The sequence below is a fragment of the Anguilla rostrata genome, chromosome 14, assembly GCF_018555375.3.
Source record: "Anguilla rostrata isolate EN2019 chromosome 14, ASM1855537v3, whole genome shotgun sequence".
In the NCBI taxonomy this organism is placed as follows: Eukaryota; Metazoa; Chordata; class Actinopteri; order Anguilliformes; family Anguillidae; genus Anguilla; species Anguilla rostrata.
In genome coordinates this window covers 32,680,212-32,700,729 of record NC_057946.1, presented here as the reverse complement: position 1 = coordinate 32,700,729, position 20,518 = coordinate 32,680,212, and the positions used below count along the sequence as shown (strand labels likewise).

The window sequence follows — 20,518 nt, the reverse complement described above, 5'->3', positions numbered from 1 at the left end:
GTCCACACCCACGGCACAACTCACTTTCGCAGACACATTTTAGCTGGCACCACCTGCGCATGCGTCCCACAAAACGTCCCTCAAAGGTCGTCCGTGAGTGAACGAGTGAGTGAGTGACCACAATTTGCCATGCATAGCCCATGGCGGCAGTTCCTGCACGCTGTGGGAAAAAGGGCAAACAGAGCAAATACCAGGCCTGAATCCACAAATAGCAAGAACATAAGGTAAGTGGGGAGAAAACCTTCAAACGTTGGCACTAAAAAACTCCCCAATGGGAAGAAATCTCGAGAGGAACCCAGCTATAGAGGAGGAGCCCATCCTCCACTGGCCAGCCTGGTTTTAAATGATATCACACTTTAGTGAGTCTTTCCTGAGACTAACACGTTCTTAGATATTCTTGACACATGCAAATCAGAGCTTCTGCTAAGTGATTGCAATGTAATGTAAAAATGTAAATCACACGTGTAGCTTGGAGACTCCCTTATTAGGGGCAGTCGAATGCCCGTATAGTTTTGTGCTTACATGCGCCGTTCTGTAATCCAGATTTGCAGGGGGTATTTAATGTTGTGGTGCAGTTTTCCTCAGGGGCAAATCAGCAGTGGTGCATGTGGATGTGAACACGCTGTTGGTCTAGAGTCTGCCGCTCTGTCCACCGCGCTACATATAAAAATAATGCGATCGCATTCTGTTCATCACACAGGGCAGCGGCTGTAATCGCAATAACCAAATGTGCATAATCTCAGATCGGCCATCGTTAAAGGAAGCATAATCAGCCTTCGGGGTTTTTTTTGTTTTGTGTCATTATTATTTTTGGCTGGACCGCAACAGCGGGGCCAGCCCTACAAACGCGAATGTCTGTGACTGACTGAGTGAGTGATGAAGTTACACCATTGGTCGGCCGAGTGACGAAGTTACACCAGTGGTCGGCCGGATCGCGTGTGTTAGGTCCAGCCATATACTAGGTTTTGACCTGGTCTTGTTTTTCATTCCTGGAAAAGCGTTTTTGTAAGAAGGTTCTGAAGGAAGAGCCAAAACGTAACGTGGCAGAGAAGCGCTGAGCTCGCGGCAAATCAGTGAGCGCGAATCCTGACCGAAAGGCCGTGTGATTCGAAAGCAATGTGAGGTGAACGACCTTTCCCAAGGCGTGATTCATGAGGACAAACTGATAGGGCTGTGACTCACGCTGGAAACTCTGCCATCTCCAAACGCATAAACCTGGCGCCTCCCCACCCCCCCCCCCCTCCCCTCCCGTCCCAGCACAGGAGCTCCAACGGCGTCTCTGCCGTGAGGAACCCCTGGCAGCACGTCACGGTGACGCGTTGCCGACGGCTAAACGCGTGTCCCGCACGCCCACCTTCCCCTCACCTGGAGGACGGACGGGACGGGCGACGCCCTCGGCGACCGGTTCCGTGCGGGACCGCACGCGGCAAAGAGGAAACGGCGCGAGCTCAAACACGGTACGATACGCCGCACACTGCCGCCGCAAAAAGAGCCACCGAGCGTCTTCTTCACTTCCCCCGCGACAAAGGAACAAAGGGAAAAAAGCCAGGCTTGTTTAACTGGTGCCTTTGTCCAAGGCACCCAAATTATGCATGGAGCACTTTTAAACAGAACAACACTTCACATTCGCACGACAGCAGGGTTCTCATACCGCACAAATCAATCAGCAGGTGAGCCGTCCTTCCTTCGAAGAAACAGAGGATGCATAACTGGTAGCCCCACTGCAGAAATGTGGGTGTGACGTTGGCTGTTATTGCGCTTCCTGTCCTGATTTACAGTAAAAAGTACAATACCTACTTTCCAACAGAGGTGTTTCCAAGAAGTATTAGCTAAATTCCCAGGAAGTACACACTTAAACTAAAGCAATTAACCCACCCAACCCCATGACAACTACAAGATAGTCAGCTGAATGCATTGGTAATAGAGGAGGTGTTTCTCATTATTTCAGTTTTAGTTTCCTAGTATTTACCTATTTTTATCAGTAGTATATTTTTTCCTTAGTATTTACCAAATTTTACCCAATTAGGTGCCCAATTATTTTACCACATATGTACCAGGTAAAGACCTAGTATTTAGGGGACTGTGAAAGGAAGTGTTAGAAAATGTTTCTTTACATTACTTGGTTTATCGATAAAGACCACTCTCCAACAGTGACACAAAGCTAGAGCCACCTGACAAGGTGCTATATTTACAGTGGTACAGTCACAGCTGGGACAAGCCCCCACAGCTGGACACAGTTTTTCAGAAAGCTGAATAAGGCTGAAGACTGTGGCCATAACCCACAGAGGTTCCACAGGAGAACAGACATCCCCCAGGAGTACAGACGTCCCGCAGGAGTACAGACATCCCGCAGGAGTACAGACGTCCCGCAGGGGAACAGACGTCCCGCAGGGGAACAGACGTCCTACAGGAGAACAGACGTCCCGCAGGAGAACAGACGTCCCGCAGGAGAACAGACGTCCCGCAGGGGAACAGACGTCCCACAGGAGAACAGACGTCCCCCAGGAGTACAGACGTCCCGCAGGAGTACAGACATCCCCCAGGAGAACAGACGTCCCCCAGGAGTACAGACGTCCCGCAGGAGTACAGACATCCCCCAGGAGAACAGACGTCCCACAGGAGAACAGACATCCCGCAGGAGAACAGACGTCCCGCAGGGGAACAGACGTCCCACAGGAGAACAGACGTCCCGTGGGAGTACAGACGTCCCACAGGAGAACAGACGTCCCGTGGGAGTACAGACGTCCCGCAGGGGAACAGACATCCCGTGGGAGTACAGACGTCCCGCAGGGGAACAGACGTCCCGCGGGAGTACAGACGTCCCCCAGGAGAACAGACATCTCGAATGGGGACAAACATCCTGCAGGGGAACAGACGTCCCACAGGAGAACAGACGTCCCGCGAGAGAACAGATGTCCCACGAGAGAAAACACGTCCCGCAGGGGAACAGATGTCCCACATGGGGACAAACATCCCCCAGGAGAACAGACGTCCCGCGAGAGAACAGACGTCCCTCATGAGGACAAACATCCTGCAAGAGTACAGGTGGTACAGCATCCACTCTCAGGTTCAATACACCAGCTCCCTCTTCCCAAAATACACATTCCTCCAACAGGAGGTCACACAGACTGCAGGAGAGAAAAAGGAGGACGAGGAGGAAGAAGAAGGGTCAGGGGGTGAGGGGTGAGTGGGACAAAGACAAGAAACTTTAAACAAACTTACTCTTCTCCCGTGGAATCAGAATCCAGCTTGCGCCAGGTGATCTGTCACAAATCCCCAAACAAAAACAAAAAAATGACTTAAAAAAAAAACAAAACGAAATTAAAAATAATATAATACTATTGACGTGAGAATCTGTACTGCGGCCCTGATAGTCCAATAGGGCAGGCGGCGGTGCCCGATATTGTGGTCTAAGCTGCCACAAGTACAAGCCTCCCGCTTGGAGCACGCCAGCTTACACACCAGGCAGGGCTGAGCTTGACGAGTCGGGGAGGCTGCCAGCCAATGGCGTGCCTGCCTCTCCCTGGAACAAGTCGGGCTGGCTCTGACGAGCCGGAGCGGACGCAGCTGCGCGCGCCTAAACTCTGGTGCGTCTACGCTCTGTCGGTAATCAGCTTAGCTTAGCTCCCCGCGCGCGCACGTGTGTGTGTGTGTGTGTGTGTGTGTGTGTGCGTGTGTGTGCGCTACTCACCCGCTCCTTTGTTTCTTTAATCACCTGCCACACCTCGGGAAAAAAAACAAATTCATCTTCTGCTACAGGCCCCAGAGGCTTTGGCTGCAGAGCCTGCCTCAGGATCCAGAGACACACATGCCCTGAGGACCCGGCGTCTGCCCTGAAGGACAGCCCAGGAAACAGGACGCACACATTACAAGACTCTCCCATAAATACAACACCCTGACCTACATGCTACAAAGGCTAATGACAAAGAACTGAGCACAAACGTCCATACACTGTGGAATGTGCTTTTCAGGATACGTATTCTCAAAGCATTTTTTCACATACGTTGAAGACCGCTGGAATGATGAACTGATCAGAAATGAGAGTGTCCAGTTCTTGAGACCGATGAGGACGTCCACCACACAGTGCACGGTGAAGAGTGCTTTGCGAGCTGAAGCAGTTAGAGGAATGTTTTGTGCATGCTCATGGATGAGATGTCAACATTTGCTCTTTCACCGACAGAATTTGATTGAAAATGAGTGGAATGTACAAGCCATCATTATGATGATTTTTCTGTGTCATTCGCCCAAGCCAAAAAGAGTACAGGATTCCCCAAACCCTGAAGACAAACACTGACTATGGAATCTGTGCTTAAGAAATCTGTATTCTCTCTTTTTCAAACAACACAAAGCATATGCTTCTCCCTTCTTTCTTTCTTGTCTTTCCTAACTTCTTTCTGAGCCAATCATTCCCATTTTATTTAACAGTACCACATGAAGTCATTCTTATCATCACAGAAAGAGTGCAAATAATAAAACATGGTCTCTACCCACAAAAAAACCATTTCAGTTGATGCAGATTTGCTTAATTTGGACATGGCTTCAGTATGCCACTGTCACTGCACATTAGCGTCTTTGTTTGGCTCAGAGGAGCTGTGGCATCAGACTGTAAAATCGGGGACAGTGACATCACACTGGGGGAGGGGGGGGGGTTTACTGTACCATTAACGATATTTTTATAGAACTGAAATTAACATCAATGCAAAAAAAACAGGACTGCAACAGCACAGAACAGAACACAATACCTATTCAGAGCTTAAGCAGGTGAAAAACCAGACAGACAGCACCGTCCCTGTATCACACTGGCTTTATATCCCTGGTAAAAGCCATGCAAGGACTCACACTGTTTGTAGCAAACCTTGTGACAGATTCTCGGATCTGACCATAAGCACGCTTCCCTTCCTCTCATAGGACAAACCAAAAACACAACCAAACTATTCCCAGTGTTCACACTCATGTTTAATCAAAACAAAACATGCATATGCACATAATATTACATTGCCAGACTTTATTTATTACATTGCCAGACTTTATTTATTAAACTCAAATATGCCAGGGCCTTGTGGTAGAACCACCTGAGAGATGCATGTCTTACTGCAGGTTGGCACTCAATGAAACTAAAGAATGTGCTAGTGAATATTTCCACTGTGTTAAATGAGCACTATGTTAGTGAATAGTTCCACTGTGTTAAATGAGCACTATGGTAGTGAAGACTTCCACTGCATTAAATGAGCACTATGTTAGTGAAAACATCCCACTCTGTTAACTCTGTTCAATGTAAATCTCTCTGATTAGACTGCCAGCTAGATGCCAGAGAACAAGCATGTACGCTCATCCAAAGATGGGCTCCTGCTCCCTCTCCAAGCGAAATAAAGCGGGAAGCAGTGACTGTAAAATGGCATCCAAACAGAGCACAGAAAACACTGATTTGACCCCCCCCCCCCCCACCTATCCTGACTGATCTAGGATCAGTTTCTTCTGACTCTCCTCAGGTCACCAGGGCAACAAAAGATTTGTACAAAATCAGGACAACATATTTCAAAAAGTTTGTCGTTATGGTATTCATCACCATTGCCTGCTTACAGACTCTCTTCCTCAGTGTTTCCGGGCCAGAGGAAAGAGACAGTGGGGAGAAGCATCGAAGCAGAGGAGAGACGTCTCATTGGCTGGCCATGTGTCACATGATCTCCAGTGAGGGAAAAAAACAAAACAAAAAAACACCCATGGGCAAAAAAACACCCTTCCACCACCCCCACCCCCACACACCCCCTCTCACCGCAGGGTAGACAGCAGGCATCGGCCCCCATCACCATCAAGGGCAGTGTGGGGATGTCACAGCACACTGGCGCTCTTCTCTGTCCCATTTTCACATCAGATAAATCAGGACATACTACAAAAGTTCGCGCAGGTACACTCCCAGCCGTACAGACTTTCTGATTTCCGAGCCAAACAGTAGAAGTGGGAAGCATCCCAGAACGAAACATGCGATGTTCCATGATCTGAGGAACAAACAAACCATACACTCCCAGAACAAACACACTTCTGAACTCCAGCACCACCAGTAACCCCCTCTCAAACCAAACAGCAGGCTCGATACTCCAGAGCAAACAGCAAGCTCTGATCACTCAGAACCACTGGCTCTGAGACTCCAGAAGCCAAACAGCAAAGCTCTGACACTCCCAGAACCAAACAGCAGAGTTCTCATACTCTAGAACCAAACAGCAGAGTTCTCATACTCCAGAACCAAACAGCAGAGCTCTGATACTCCCAGAACCAAACAGCAGAGTTCTGATACTCCAGAGCCAAACAGCAAAGCTCTGATACTCCAGAACCAAACAGCAAAGCTCTGATACTCCAGAACCAAACAGCAGAGTTCTGATACTCCAGAACCAAACAGCAGAGATCTGATACTCCATAACCAAACAGCAGAGCTCTGATACTCCAGAACCAAACAGTAGAGTTCTGACACTCCAGCACCAAACAGTACACTGCTGGCATTATGGGACAACCTTATTATGTCGCATTATAAGATCTGATCAGCTAATAACCGATACAGTTGGTTCAAACCCCAAGGTGACTAAACCACAATGCTCAGCTGGTAATTGGATGGAGGTGGAAGTTTTTCCTCTGTTGTTCCTGAATGGTATATTTTACAAAAATGTCATGGGAAAAACCATGTTTCACAGCCCTTTTGCATTAGTGTTAGCAAGCAGGCGAATGAAAGAAAACTGTCTGAATGGATCTGAGCCCGACAGAACTCTACATCTGAGGCGGACCGTTCATTTAAAAAATGAAAGTCCGAGAGGGGCTATTCACAGAGATGGCAAACGGCTAATATGCTTTTCATGAGCGCCAGGGAAGCTGAATGAGATCTGAAAGCCTGAATTTTCGTAAGAAGTGCAAAGTAATGGAATCAGCTGCCTGGAACCTCTGCAGACCTCTCGGAAAGGTAATCCGTGCCCATTCCTACGTAGCCTGAATGATAACAGCCCATTAGCACAACAGTGGCTGCCTTTAAGGCCAGCTATAATAAAAGAATAAGCAGCTAAAGGTGATTCTGAAGGCCAGGCTCTCTGACAAGTACTCCCAGGCCTTCGCTTTCAGTTCAGTAATGCTGCACCGCACATGAACATTAACAAACACCATTAACACCGTAACTGGATCAGAAACTCATCCTCAAGCAGAAAACACGACACGCCCAATCACCAGGAGCTGCCTGGGATTGACGGACGGGGAAAAAACCTTCTGGCAAATCACTGCTCTTCTATGGCTCCATCCATCAGTTCCAACAGAAAGGGAGCTTCACAGCGTTCTGATACTCCTAATCTTTGAGTTTTTTTATATATATATAACTTGCAATCAGTGGGAGCTCAGAAAGTGTAGCCACATAGTTTACATTACGCCTGATTAGAGTGGGTTTTAGGCCAAATGAACCATCTCTTCAGCTCCACTCGGTTTTTTCATCTTTTTAAAGCACAAATAAGAAAGCGAAAGGCACATGGCACTGTGAACACAGCAGGACCAATACAACCACAAGAGCAGAATGCATTATGCATCTGCAAAAAAATAAAAGATTTTAAAATTTAACAAAACAATCACCAGAGAAGAGAGACGGTCATTTTACCAGCACAATTCAAAGGAAAATAAACTCCTGTTTCAGCGCAAAATGCAGAAAATTGAGAGTGGGTTATTTTCTCACAGGCAATATTTCATAAGGACTATCATTGGCAGTCTTTAAATCAGCTGATTCTTTAGTGTTCCTAATACAAGTCGGTTCGCTGGCCAAGTGATGCACATTTTAAGCAGGGAAATCTTGAACAGCGGGAATGTCTCAAATGGCAGGAACACCTCAAATGGCGGGAACGTCCTTGACTCCAAACTTTAAAAAAAGGTGCACACTATCTACAGAGAGAGGGGGGGCGGACATCCCATCTTTTTTTAACATGTGCACACTTAATTATTGATGAAGGGAGGGACAGCTTTGGCTATTATGGGAATGTCTGTGAGCTGCTACGAGGTGTCACTAGATCAGCAATCACATACTGATCAGCAATCACAACCAATCATATACACACAACACATTTTCTCATACGCATCCAATCACATGCACACATCATCAACGGAGCACCTTTTTAAACCAACAGTTCGATCTCCCAGGGCGTGCTGCTTATTGTCTGCGCTGCTTTTGCGTTTTTCGTTTGCTCTGCACAGAATTGTGCTCAACCCTCCACCACCCCAGCTACCACCTGTTGTTTGGATCTGCTTCTATATACTGGAGAGGGGTTTTTGGTATTCCTTCTGTTAATAGGGGAGATTCATTGTGCTTCCCATTAGACTGAGTAGAACAAATCCATTCAGTGCCAAACCAAAAAAAGTACTTAAATATTCATTAAAATATTAAATCTAAATGTGTGAGCTGTCCTGCCTGAAATGTGGTAACTGTCTCTTTAAGAAAGGGAAGGAGAGCTGGTTCCCGGTGGGTTTTGCTGTCTCACACAAACTGTAAACACATTAAGTTGGGCTGCACCAGCACTTTCACTGGCCTTTGGTCAATCTGTCACTCAAAACAGCTAAAAAATGTTACTGGGAAAACCCGGGCAGCCAAAGCAGAGTCAGCTACATAATGGATGCAGACAGTATGCAGACTCTTCTTTGATGGATCGACTTTAATGCTGGAGGCGACACACTCTGCCATTCCAGCAAGCCAGTGATTTTTTCTACCTGTGATTTTTCAAAATCCAAAAACGATATTTTCGAGCAAATCATATTTCTGTATTATGTTGCCCAAACTTACAAGTTACAGGTGTGTCAGAATGGCGTATTTTGATTAGATTAAAAATAAAAAAATAAAAAATTAATTTAAAAAAAACCTGCGGATGTGCAAGTGTAGGTACAATGCAGAAAAAGGCCTGGGGTGAAAACAACACTTCCGGGTTAAAGTTCACTCCCACTTCGCTGTTCAGTGAGAAAAAGAAAAGCTGTGGAGCCAGTTTGCGAAAATGAATTCAGACGTTGGCATCCGTGCCTTTTATTGACAAGAGTTATTTACAAGCAAATTTACAGCCGTGTGTGTTTACGTAACCAAACAGCAGAGACAACCCTCGGCTCACAGTCGTACCACAGCCCTTTCATGTAAATTACAGGGTGACGTGATCTTTTGTGCAGCCAGAATGAAAAATATTTGTTTTCTTTGCACCGTGTGACTTCAATTCCACAGTGGGTGTGATTTTTATTACTTTTTTGTTGTTTTTGCTGTTGTTGTGCATGCTCACATATTTTTATTCTGTAACTACAAGGTGCATTATTTTTAAATGTTAAGCAGACATGAGCCTACCCATTTTCCCTTTCATTTTCAGTAATTCATTTCAAATGGCAAAAAGCCATACACCCAATATAGCCATAGGCTAATTTGTGGTCTAATTTGTGGGGACACTATCAATTAATTACCAAGCCACACAGCCCTGATTGATCTCAATGGCTGTAGCTCTAACATGGGTGATACATAGCCACCCGAAGGAAACAACTTTTGAACGACAATCTGTTACTTTACCGGTAAATAGGGTATGCAATATGGCTGAAGTAAAGTATATCTATTCACCTTGCTCTCTGCTATGTGCTACAGAGAAAGAACTTCGGAGTGCTCAGAAATATATCTACAGCAGTAGCAGAAGTTCTAGGAGTTGTAAGACTGCCAGAGTTCCAGAGAGTTCTGGAGAGCAGTGGGAGTTCTGAGAGTTAGTAGTAGTAGTAGTAATTTATTTTGGTGCTTATTAACAATTTTCCAAAAAGAATGCACATAGTAATAAATAAATAACAATAAGGCATTAAATTAAAAGGAAAACAAAAAATATAAAAGGAAAACAAAAAGTTCCAGAGAGTTCTGGAGAGCAGTGGGAGTTCCTGAGAGTTCCGGAGGGCAGTGGGAGTTCCAGAGAGTTCCGGAGAGCAGTGGGAGTTCCAGAGAGTTCTGAAGAACAGTGCGAGTTCCAGAGAGTTCCGGAGAGCAGTGGGAGTTCCAGAGAGTTGTCATCGAGAGAGCAGTGGTTGCAGCTCAGTTTTTGTGGTTCTGGTGGGAAAGAAATAAAGTAAAGTTTTGTTTTACAGCAAACCCAATGTCACTTTTCCAGGTCATTACCCCTGCTGAACAGGGGTATGGGCATGGTTCCAAAATGTCTCCAGTCCCATTACGTACCAATTCTATTACTCCCAGGTCTATCTTTGTAATGGTCAATTCCCACTTTTTGAGATTTGAACTAGAACTGCTCCTTGGGTAACAACTTTAATTTGAATTCACACCAACCCTGTGATTGGAAAACAAAAGGTATCCACATGCTTGTGCAAGCAATTCATTCCAAAGGACTCATGATCATCTACCCAGTGCTTCATAACTGCAGAGGAGGGTCCATCATCTGCTGCACATTTTACATGACCAGCATAACAGCATAAGGGTCTGGAGTGCCAAAGGTCTGCCACCGGACCCCAACTTGGTGGGATACAGACACAGTGGATCCCATCTCTGTGTGGTACAGACACAGTGGATCCCAGCTCTGTGGGGTACAGACACAGTGGATCCCAGCTCTGTGGGGTACAGACACAGTGGATCCCAGCTCTGTGTGGTACAGACACAGTGGATCCCAGCTCTGTGTGGTACAGACACAGTGGATCCCAGCTCTGTGGGGTACAGACACAGTGGATCCCAGCTCTGTGTGGTACAGACACAGTGGATCCCAGCTCTGTGTGGTACAGACACAGTGGATCCCAGCTCTGTGGGGTACAGACACAGTGGATCCTGGCTCAGTGTGGGCATGGATACAGTGGTAATGTTTCTTTGGGCTTCAGCCTTGGACAGTAATTCCAGTGTGGGCACGATGCGAGCTCATGTGCTGACAGCCATGGCAGCATTAATGTCTGATGTGGGAGGGAGGGTGTGGAGACAGAATTGCACCCTTGCTTGCAAAATGACGAGCCAAATTACAGCTTTCAACCCCCAGCACCCCCCCCCCCCCCATCACAGTGGGGGTTCGCTGAGAGAGTTATATCCAGCTCCAGCTCCAGCCAGCAAGGGCCTTCTGTTGTTGTGCAGCTGTTACTTATGCAGCTATCGGGAAGCCGCTTGTGCATTCTCGCATTTCTGAGGGGGATCCGGGAGACCCCAGGGCTTGCTCACCAAGGTGATTCTACTTTCATAAGTGCTCATCAAAATAAATTAGAAAAAAACCTAAATATGAGGAATTCTCTTCCTCTCCTTGCTCCCATTGGCTGAATTGTGTGGTAAATGGACCGCCAATGAATTTGGAGTGTGGGAAATGACTGGTATTGAATTTGGGGTGTTGTGAATGACACATTTACTCTGATATTTTTTCTGCCACACTGCAGAGTATGCACTGTGGAGCATGCTTTCACAACCCGTATATAGTGCAAATTGCAAATGTTTGGTGGTAACAGATTAAATGCAATCTCGGTTGCTTAATCATTACATTACAGGCATTTGGCAGATGCTCTTATCCAAACTAATCATGCCAGGATACGTATAAATGTATAATCTGATTACAGTTACTATTATACAGATTACATGATTACATGTTGGATTACTTCAAGGTACACGTATATTCTAAAATATGCTTCACTAATGAAACTAGACGTTTTTCAACTAATATGTCCAACACTGAGTGCAATCAAGCATGTTTGTACAAGAATGCACATACTTCAGAAAATACAACACCATTCTTTCCAGTACTGGATAATTTCATGGCTACTAGGGTATAAAATTGACCTACATTACTTTTCTGTTTAATAAATACATAATAGAAAATCATATTAATTTAGTCCTCCATACATGAGCACTGTGTTATGCCTAATTATACATACAAAGGCAAACTGATGTTAGTGTTTTACTAGGAAATATAATGTAGGCGTACACTGTGGTGCAGTACATGCAGCAGTACAGATGCAGTACTCTGAGTCCCTTACACGAATCTCATCAAGTCTGCTTTTCCCGTCTGTAACCCTCTCTGCTGCCCTCTGTCTGTACCCCTCTCTGCTTTCCCCCTGTCTGTAACCCTCTCTGCTGCCCCCTGTCTGTACCCTCTGCTGCCCCTCTGCTGTCCCCTCTTACTGCCTCTGCTCCCCTGTCTGTACCCCTCTCTGCTTTCCCCCTGTCTGTAATCCTCTCTGTTGCCCCCTGTCTGTACCCATCTCTGCTGCTCCTTGTCTGTACCCCTCTCTGCTGCCCCTTCTGAATAAAGTGCAAAATACACTAGAAAGGACTGTCCACGCTTCTGTTCAATGCTCATTAACACTGGCCCATCCTCATGGTGTACAAACCTGCACATCCACAAATAAAAAGACAGATTACGAGAGAAAGATACATTTTGTCTGGGTGGGCAGGGGGTAGAGCGTATTGCATTGTGATCAATTCTACAGGGTGCATTCACAAGCAGGCTCATGGGCCTTTAATTCTTTCAGCAGTATTAGCAGATCTGCATCACCGCCCTCTCATTGATTGTCCTTTCAGTCATCTTATTTTCTGTGATATTGCCATTGTTTTTTTACCAGCAGAACAGCATATACATCTGCTAAAACAACAAAAGTACCCTTGACATCCATCACTGACAACATCCCTTTTTTCTTATGTTTTCTGCTTCTCCCCGTATTTACGACAGCAAAAAAAAAAAAAACAATTCCCAAAAATAGACTTCACCACAAAAGTCATCTTCACTGGATTCAACTGAATCTGACATTAAGAGCGGCTTAAGACAAGCACAGCACTAACAGCAGTAAACATCTCAGTGGAACTTCTCCTCAGTTTTGATCTTCAGTATCACTAGCGGTTTGTGGGATATCATTATGGCAAATATGACTGTATACGTTCATTATTTCCTTCCTGTTTGCACAGGAGAATGTACTGGCAGCCTGCTGAGCTTTTAAGACAGTTCATTACTGCCAAGAGACATCTCCTTCTTGATATGTGTGATGACAGAGAAGCTCTGGGTTATTCTGAAGTGAGACTGAAATGCGATTTTCTGTGACTGGCTCATCCATGTAAAGCTGACCAGCGTTTGATGCTGAAATAGCCTCCTCTCTGTCTGAATCAATGAGTTAGTACTCATGGACCTGGAACTAAGCCTGGCCAATGTAGCCATATTAGAGACCAAACACAATAAGCCCTTAGTGGCTGGCACCCCTTTCTCTGCTGCCGTTATTGTCTTTATAGCAGGAAGTAAAGAGAAAACTTACGGTTTTGAAATGACAGTTTAAGAAGTGATGTCTGTCTAAGAGGACAGAAAACCGTATATTCACACGGAGGGCCACAGATGTAAAATGGCATTCCAGAAAACTATTTACCCGGGGAACTGACACCACTGAGCACATAAACATGTCGAGAAATCAATTTTGTTCTCATGAGGGAAATTTTAAAATTCACACGCCATCTGTTTGTGCCCATTTGAAATGGCTGACAGTTGGTTAGGAAAAGAGAAATTTGAAAACTGCTTATTATAAACCTGGATCCCCAAATGGTTGGGACTGACTCCGTCTCCATTTTCACCTCAGGCGAATGTGCACGGAAGATGTGCCGCTTTTATCAGAAGCGAGACAAAAATCTCATTTGTCTCTCTCGTTAATAGACTCGCAGCGATCCGAGGTGTCGTGTTAATGACCTGCTTTTACGGCTTAAACTGCCTGAGCACAGACCTTCCGAAGCGTTCAGAGCAAATCCAGACTGAGCCAATCGTTACGGGGTACGGGGAATCATTAACGGCCTCCCAGTTTATCAGACTTAATTGGGCGAGAGCGCTAACGAGAGGCATCGGTCTGCCCCTCGCCGGCGAGAGCAGAGCCTGAGGCTCGAGCTGCACGCGGCTCGGTTTAAAAGCTGCAGATCCGCGCTGCGTCCATGACTGCGCTGTGAGAGAGAGCACCAACAGCGAATCAGAACACCCGAGGGCATCCGGCCCCCAGGCCACGACCCAATAATCAGCCCTCATCATCCAGCTGATAGGACGCTGCATGCCACACATTACATTTACATTACAGCCATTTAGCAGACGCTCTTAGCCAGAGCGGCTTACGCAACTATTTACATGACATTTACACTGCATCCATTTATACAGCTGGATATGTACTGAAGCAATGCAGGTTAAGTATCTTGCTCAAGGGTACAACGGTAGTGTCCTACCGGGGAGTCGCTCTATGACCTTTAGGTTACAAGCCCAGTTCCTTACCCATTATACTACGACCGAGCCCCGCACCCAACCCGCCCCCCCCTGAACATCCCTGGAGTTCCCCGGACGGCAGGCACAACCTGTGCGCGAGATGGTCTCTCTGCAAGCAGAGCACAAGCAGCTCTAGCCTACAAAATAGCAGCATGCACACAAACAGAAAATTGTACACAATATACTTGAGTGCAATTGCTGTGAAGTAGACCTGGATGGTAAAAAATGCCCATAAAACTTTTATGTTGTGTTTAGGTTTATGCACTTGTAAATCTTACAGTATTTAATATGAGGGAAAAAAGGCAGTGGCAACATCGCTGTTATAAAGCACTTTAAAGCATGCATGCATGCCAGCTTGAATTTAAAATGCTGGCTGGGCCATAGGAACACAAAACGATCGATTTAACAAGCTTCTTGCACCTTACGTACCCATATCTTAGCAATGGGACACTAGCCTGAGTCCCATAATTCTTGACTTTATGAATAAACTTTGGCGCGATTGCTTCAGGCAACAGCCTATTTTAAATATCATGTAGGCTTTCAGGTTTAAGGTTAAATATCATTAGAAATAAACAGTTAGTGAGTGTAGATGTATTCATTAGGAGTGGTAAGGTAGCCTAAATTAGGTATTAACTAACAAGTTTACACTATAAGCATTTTTTTGCCAACCCTCATCCCTGGCTTTGTTGGCAACAGTTACATTTTATCATCATGATTGTTTTATGTTCTTCATATCCGTCCATTATATCCGTCCATATCAGTCTTTTTTTTTCCTCAGGTGAATAACGGGCTGCTCGAGTACGGTCCATGCTGTACAGCTATAGGCTCATTTTTACCGACACCGCCACTTTTAAGGGAACGCGCACAGAGCTTGATTAACTAAGCCTGGTGTTCACTCAGCAAGTTGATGATAACCACCGGTTAAGCCCAACTGCGGTTGTTAGGTTTTGTGAAGCCAGCTAACGAAAGCAAAGAAACCCTGGGTATGTTAAGCTTCCTTCGTAGTAACCCCCCACACACACACACACACACACACACCGAACCTGTGAAGCGGTCCACACACAGTCAATGAAAATCACAGCTGTGTGATAATAGGTCACACAAAGTGACAGGAGTCAGCTGCCAGCTGGTCTGGTTCCAGCGGGGCGTTCCACAAACAGCTCGCTGGCGACCTTCTCACCACGCAAGGGAGGGTAAACCCTGAAAGATCTGCGCAGTACGGCCGTCCAACTGTTTGCGTTCCTCTGACGTTAGCCTGCAGCTAAAACCAACAGCTCCCAATCATTTATTTGTTTCTCCTTTTTTTCCCCCCGGGGTTATTCTGAGTTATGGCAACCAGTAAAAGGACTGATGGATGGATGGATGAACAGAGGACTGGAGTGACTGTGGACAATGTGCAAACCAGACCTGGGTTAAATACGTAGGCCTATTCGTTTTGGATTCAAATACTATTCTATGCTTTACTGATCTTGTCTGGTGTATTTGAACCAATGAAATACTCCCAAAAAGTGCAAACCCTGGTCCTCTGGTCATATTGGCAGGCTCAATTACACCAGGCAAGATCAAAAGAGCACAGAAAAATATTTGAATCCAAAACAAATACATATTCGACCCAGATCTGGCACAAACCTGGGGCCATTCTCTGCAGTTTGGAATGCCATTCCACTCGGGAATGCGGTCCAAAGGTCTGGTACTGTTCCGGCATTAGGACCTCACCGCCACGGCCCAGTACTGACACGCCCTTCGCCCGCATTCTCACTGTGGCAACGCATCGCCCCTGCGACCGGGGTCCCATCTCACACGAGTCGCACAATGCCACGCCCACACCGCCTTACAATAAAGGCTGAGAGATTTACAGCAGCTAGCACTTCAGTTGACAGATATTCCTGTTAAAACTGCTCCTAATACACGTAGGAGAGCGTGCTACCCAGCTATGTGGTTCCACAAGTTCCACTTGACACTTAAACTGAGAGGTTGCAATGGCAAAAGGCACACAAAAACAAACACAGAAGGCATCTGTGGCTAGCGAGGGCACTATGGGGCCACAATCTCTTTTTGCCGACTAACCAAGGCACGGCTTATGAACTGACCTACCCCATTATAGATCTCCCTCCCTGGACAAAACAAGAAGAGCCCTGAGATAAGCTGGAAACCTGCTTAATGTCCAGCAGCTGTATTCACTGATAGCGACTGTGTAAACCTATGGAGAGATAAAGACACAATGTACTTATGGGCAACAGGGATGGGAAAAAGAGTGTTTGCCCTATACTATCTTATCATTGTACACCTGGGAGCTGATTTTCACCACAATTCCATTCCCATCCTACTCTTAGCAGGCAGCACCAGTAATAAACCCTCCCTCAGCAAATTCTCTCCCGAGCAATATTTCAATTAACTACAGTAGGATTTTTTTTCCCTCAACTTCTCCAGAAGAATATATTTCCCATCTTTTCTCTCGTTCGGCTCATGAGGTGGCAAAGCCTTGAGCGTCTGCTCCGACGAGCAGCCGCAGCTCTTGAAAAGAACAGAACAGTGACAGTAATGAGCGCTGCAGTCAGAGTTCCACACTTCCTTTTTTCCCAGCAGCCACCTGTGAGCCCAAGGACAAATTCACACGCAGACGCTTGGCAGAAATTCAGCCCCTTGTCGTTGCCACGTTCCGGGCCGATGGCCAGAGCGGCGTTAAAAATAGGCCACTATTTACGCCCTTTCATAATGGCCGAGCAATTCGGACTTCTCGTGATTTATCCAAGGCACATTTTCCTATAGCAATCACGTCCAAATTGAACTTTTTTTTCTCTCTCTGTGAATATGATCTGCGTATATTGAATTTTGTTTTCTTCCCATACTCCCTGTGCTCCTTAAATTGTGATTTGTAGCAATTTCTGTAGAAACGAGAAACACGTATTTTTATGCCCCAAAGTCATGAAGCAATTATTGGGATTTAAATAAATCAATATCACTTTCTTTCGCCTCTTACTGGCTTTCTATATTTGTCATAATATTCCAGACAGTTATGACAGTGTAATGAAGCGTGCTTCTTCAAACATATTCCTTATAATAAATTAAACGCAAGTGAATGGTGGGGGCCAATTGCTTTCTCGAGGTCAACCTAGCAGTACAATTCCATTTCAGTTCTCAGTCTTTTCTATAAGCCCCCAAGACTACAGTTGTTTGAACAAACGCAGTTGGTGACGGGGTAACTTATTTGTCAAAATGTGTAATTTAGTCCTGAATTACGGCTTCCCATTGGGTTCTGAATGACCAATCAAATGCAGGCAGGACCAAGCTGCGGTGTTGGCTCTGTTTGCGCTCGTGTTTGACAAACCAACATAAACGGAGATTTCTCAAGCCGCGAATTGCCTTTCAGAACAGCATTACCGACTCAAAGCCCCCCTGAAAACCCTACAGCCCACGTCCCTCAACCAAACAACTTGCCACTCCTTACAGTGCCGAGTTTTCCTGTTTTTGCAGCTCACGCTAACAACTGAAGTGCCTTCAGAAGCCTGAGAACAGCTCGCTCTCACTCGAAACGCGTACACAGTCTGAGAGCCACTACGTTAACACGTGAGTAAAAGGTTAAAGAGATTAGTAAGTGAGAGACTGAGAGGGAGTTTCTGAAAGCAAGCGTTCTCACCAAACGTAACAGTGAGGCTTTCCCCTACCCTCTTGTCCCCAATTCGAAGGTTCATACTTCCGATGTCATCTCAAAACTCCACATTACGCATTACAATTACTCACAGACACTCTTATCCAAAGCAACACACAGAAATGGAGAACATCGGTGTTACTCTCAGAAATACATAAATGCGGTATCACCAGAAGGCACAGAGGCCCACAGATAATCAATAAGTGTAATCTAAACCTGCATCCTAACAACAGAAAGGTACAACTGGAATTTATAGTCCCCAAAGCCAGCACTGGCACAGACCGGTCTCCATACTAGGCTCATTCGCACACTAGAACGATCCCTTAATTGGAGCAGCCACCTGCCACCAGCAGCCCCAACCACATCGGCACTTTCCTATCAATTTTGGGAACTTTCTTGTGCAATGGCAGCAGCGAGACAAACAACTCTGAGGACAGACGGACGGCCTCCAGCAGCAAGGGGCAGAAGAAAAGAAGGGCAGCAGTAGAAGTGGTGGAGATAAGGATTTTCACAGTTAGGATGGCTGAACATCACCTGCACATTATCTGTACAGCAGAAATACACTAAAGGTAGAAGTGAATTGAAAAAAATGCACCTTGGGCCAAACCATGGGTGCAAGAGATAATTTTAAGTCCTGAGAGTGACAGAAACGCATCTTTGAGCTGCACAGTGGTGATCCCAACATCCTCTCAGACACAGGAAGCTGCCCTTAGTACAGACCTGCGATAGGAACACCACTCAAAAAATAAGACGAGTGGATCCCCCCCCAATACAAAATGTGCATTTGCAACCTACATATTTAAAAGGTTTGTTTATAGAAGCAATACATTGAATATAAAACTATGTATCTCTGTCAAACTTGGCGTGTGTGTGAATGTTAAACTCACAGTGTAAAGAAAAGCCAGTGCCCTATCTGTGTAGAGGTTATTTGTGTAAATGCCAACATGACACTGCACCACCTCACTTGTCTAAAACAAGAGAAGTGTCCCTCTCAGGGTCCAGTGATAAGCTGGATAACCAGGAGTTTAATTCAGGAAGTGTGCTAAGAATAGTACATTAAAAATGTATTTTTTAAAAAGAACAATGTTAAGAAACCAAAGGTGCTATATGCTACATAGCCTATTAATGCGCCACAGAAAAATGATTACACTGAAGTATAGCTGAACTGCATTTTTGTGTGCGCGCGTGTGCGTGCTCTTCTTGGTAGATAACGTGCACCTCAAATACCTGTAGTTTTTTTAAAAACGCGTGTGAGAAATCTGGAGAATCTGCCGCGCTCCCTGGTTAAGGTAAACGCCGGGGTACAGCGAAGTGCATGTTAGCTCAGCTCGCAATGAAGAGAAAGGTTTAAAGCTCTGAATTTATGCTGGTAAAACTTTTGTGTAAATTGACGCCGGCAAGAGCCTTGTTGAGCTACAGGAAATAAATGGTGTACGATGTGCAGGCCTAACTGGAATGAGGGGCGTCTTACAAGAACGAAACAAAATTAATTTATCTGCTTAATAAATGCCTTTGTCAAGGCAAGGGCGGCCGGCAGATTTACAGCCCACACATTGCATGAAGATGGATTTCCCCCCGTTCTCCCTGGAGCAATTCAATACCCATCTCAAGGGTACACTTACAAGGGCAATGGAGTAACAATCAGCGATTGAAAGGCAAAGACACCACCCCCACTCCACAGGTCACCATATGAAACTATTCACTTAGTTATCAGTGTTAATATGCTGAACAGGGCGGCGTAGGTCTACGCGCTCAAGGGCTTCCAATTAGGCGATCTGACACTTGACACTGAAAAAAGTGAGATCCCGTTTTGATAAGACCCAAAAGAACTGCGTGATTAATGATTAAACCACTAACCTTCAGGTTAATCATAGGTTTAATCATAACCTTTGATCGAGGCATTAACTACAATTATTTGACATATATAATGGCATGATTAGAGCGGATTCGACAGGCAAATCGTTAACGAATAATTCACCGATGAGTCCATGTTTTTCCCCCTAATATTTTCTCACCTTGAGTCTCAGTCCGTAGCATCCGACCCTGCTGCTATTACCACAGTTTTCGTCATCATACAAAAGAACCCGTTTCTTGATGATTGGGGCCCACCTGTTCAACCTCAAGTAGCCTAACAAATTGCGTAAAACTAATGGCGACTCAGTGCTATAGGCTAGTGTCGCGGTTTAGTTCGTTTCTGAATAAGGACGTATTGCTTATCATAGTCTACATCTGCAACAAACTGCAAGTTTTAAAAGACTGGGACACAGTTCATGCTCGTAAACATCGCAAACACAGTACCACTGGCTCTCTCGTGCGCGTGCACGTAGAATGAGACCTCAGTGAAAACTGCAAAAACGAACCTGATGGATGATGTACGCACAAGGGCTAGAGGGCACGGTTTCTCTTTCGAGTGCGTGAACAATCTGTGAAAACTTATCAATGCACGTATCAAAAAGGAAACCATTTTTAAAAATAGGCTACTGAGGAAATGTGCTGCTGTGAGATTTTATACACATCTTCCAACACTTAAATGGTCGCGCTGTATTATGTATTTAAGCCATTTGACTTTACATTAAATCAAATTGACCAAAATTAATTGCGCTTTCTTTATTATATTAAACGACTGCATCATCACATCGTCTGAGATACATTCAACAGC

At 45.5% G+C, this 20,518-nt stretch overlaps 1 protein-coding gene across 1 annotated transcript in view; it reads right to left on the bottom strand.

Annotated features, from left to right (window-relative positions):
- LOC135239196 (3',5'-cyclic-AMP phosphodiesterase 4D-like) overlaps positions 1-20,199 on the bottom strand; it is a 308,165-nt gene extending 287,966 nt beyond the window's left edge. The window contains exon 1 of the mRNA XM_064307709.1: positions 19,875-20,199. The gene's annotated coding sequence lies outside the window, so the exon portion shown is untranslated. The remainder of the gene's footprint in view (positions 1-19,874) is intronic.
- Between the last annotated feature and the right edge of the window lie 319 nt (positions 20,200-20,518).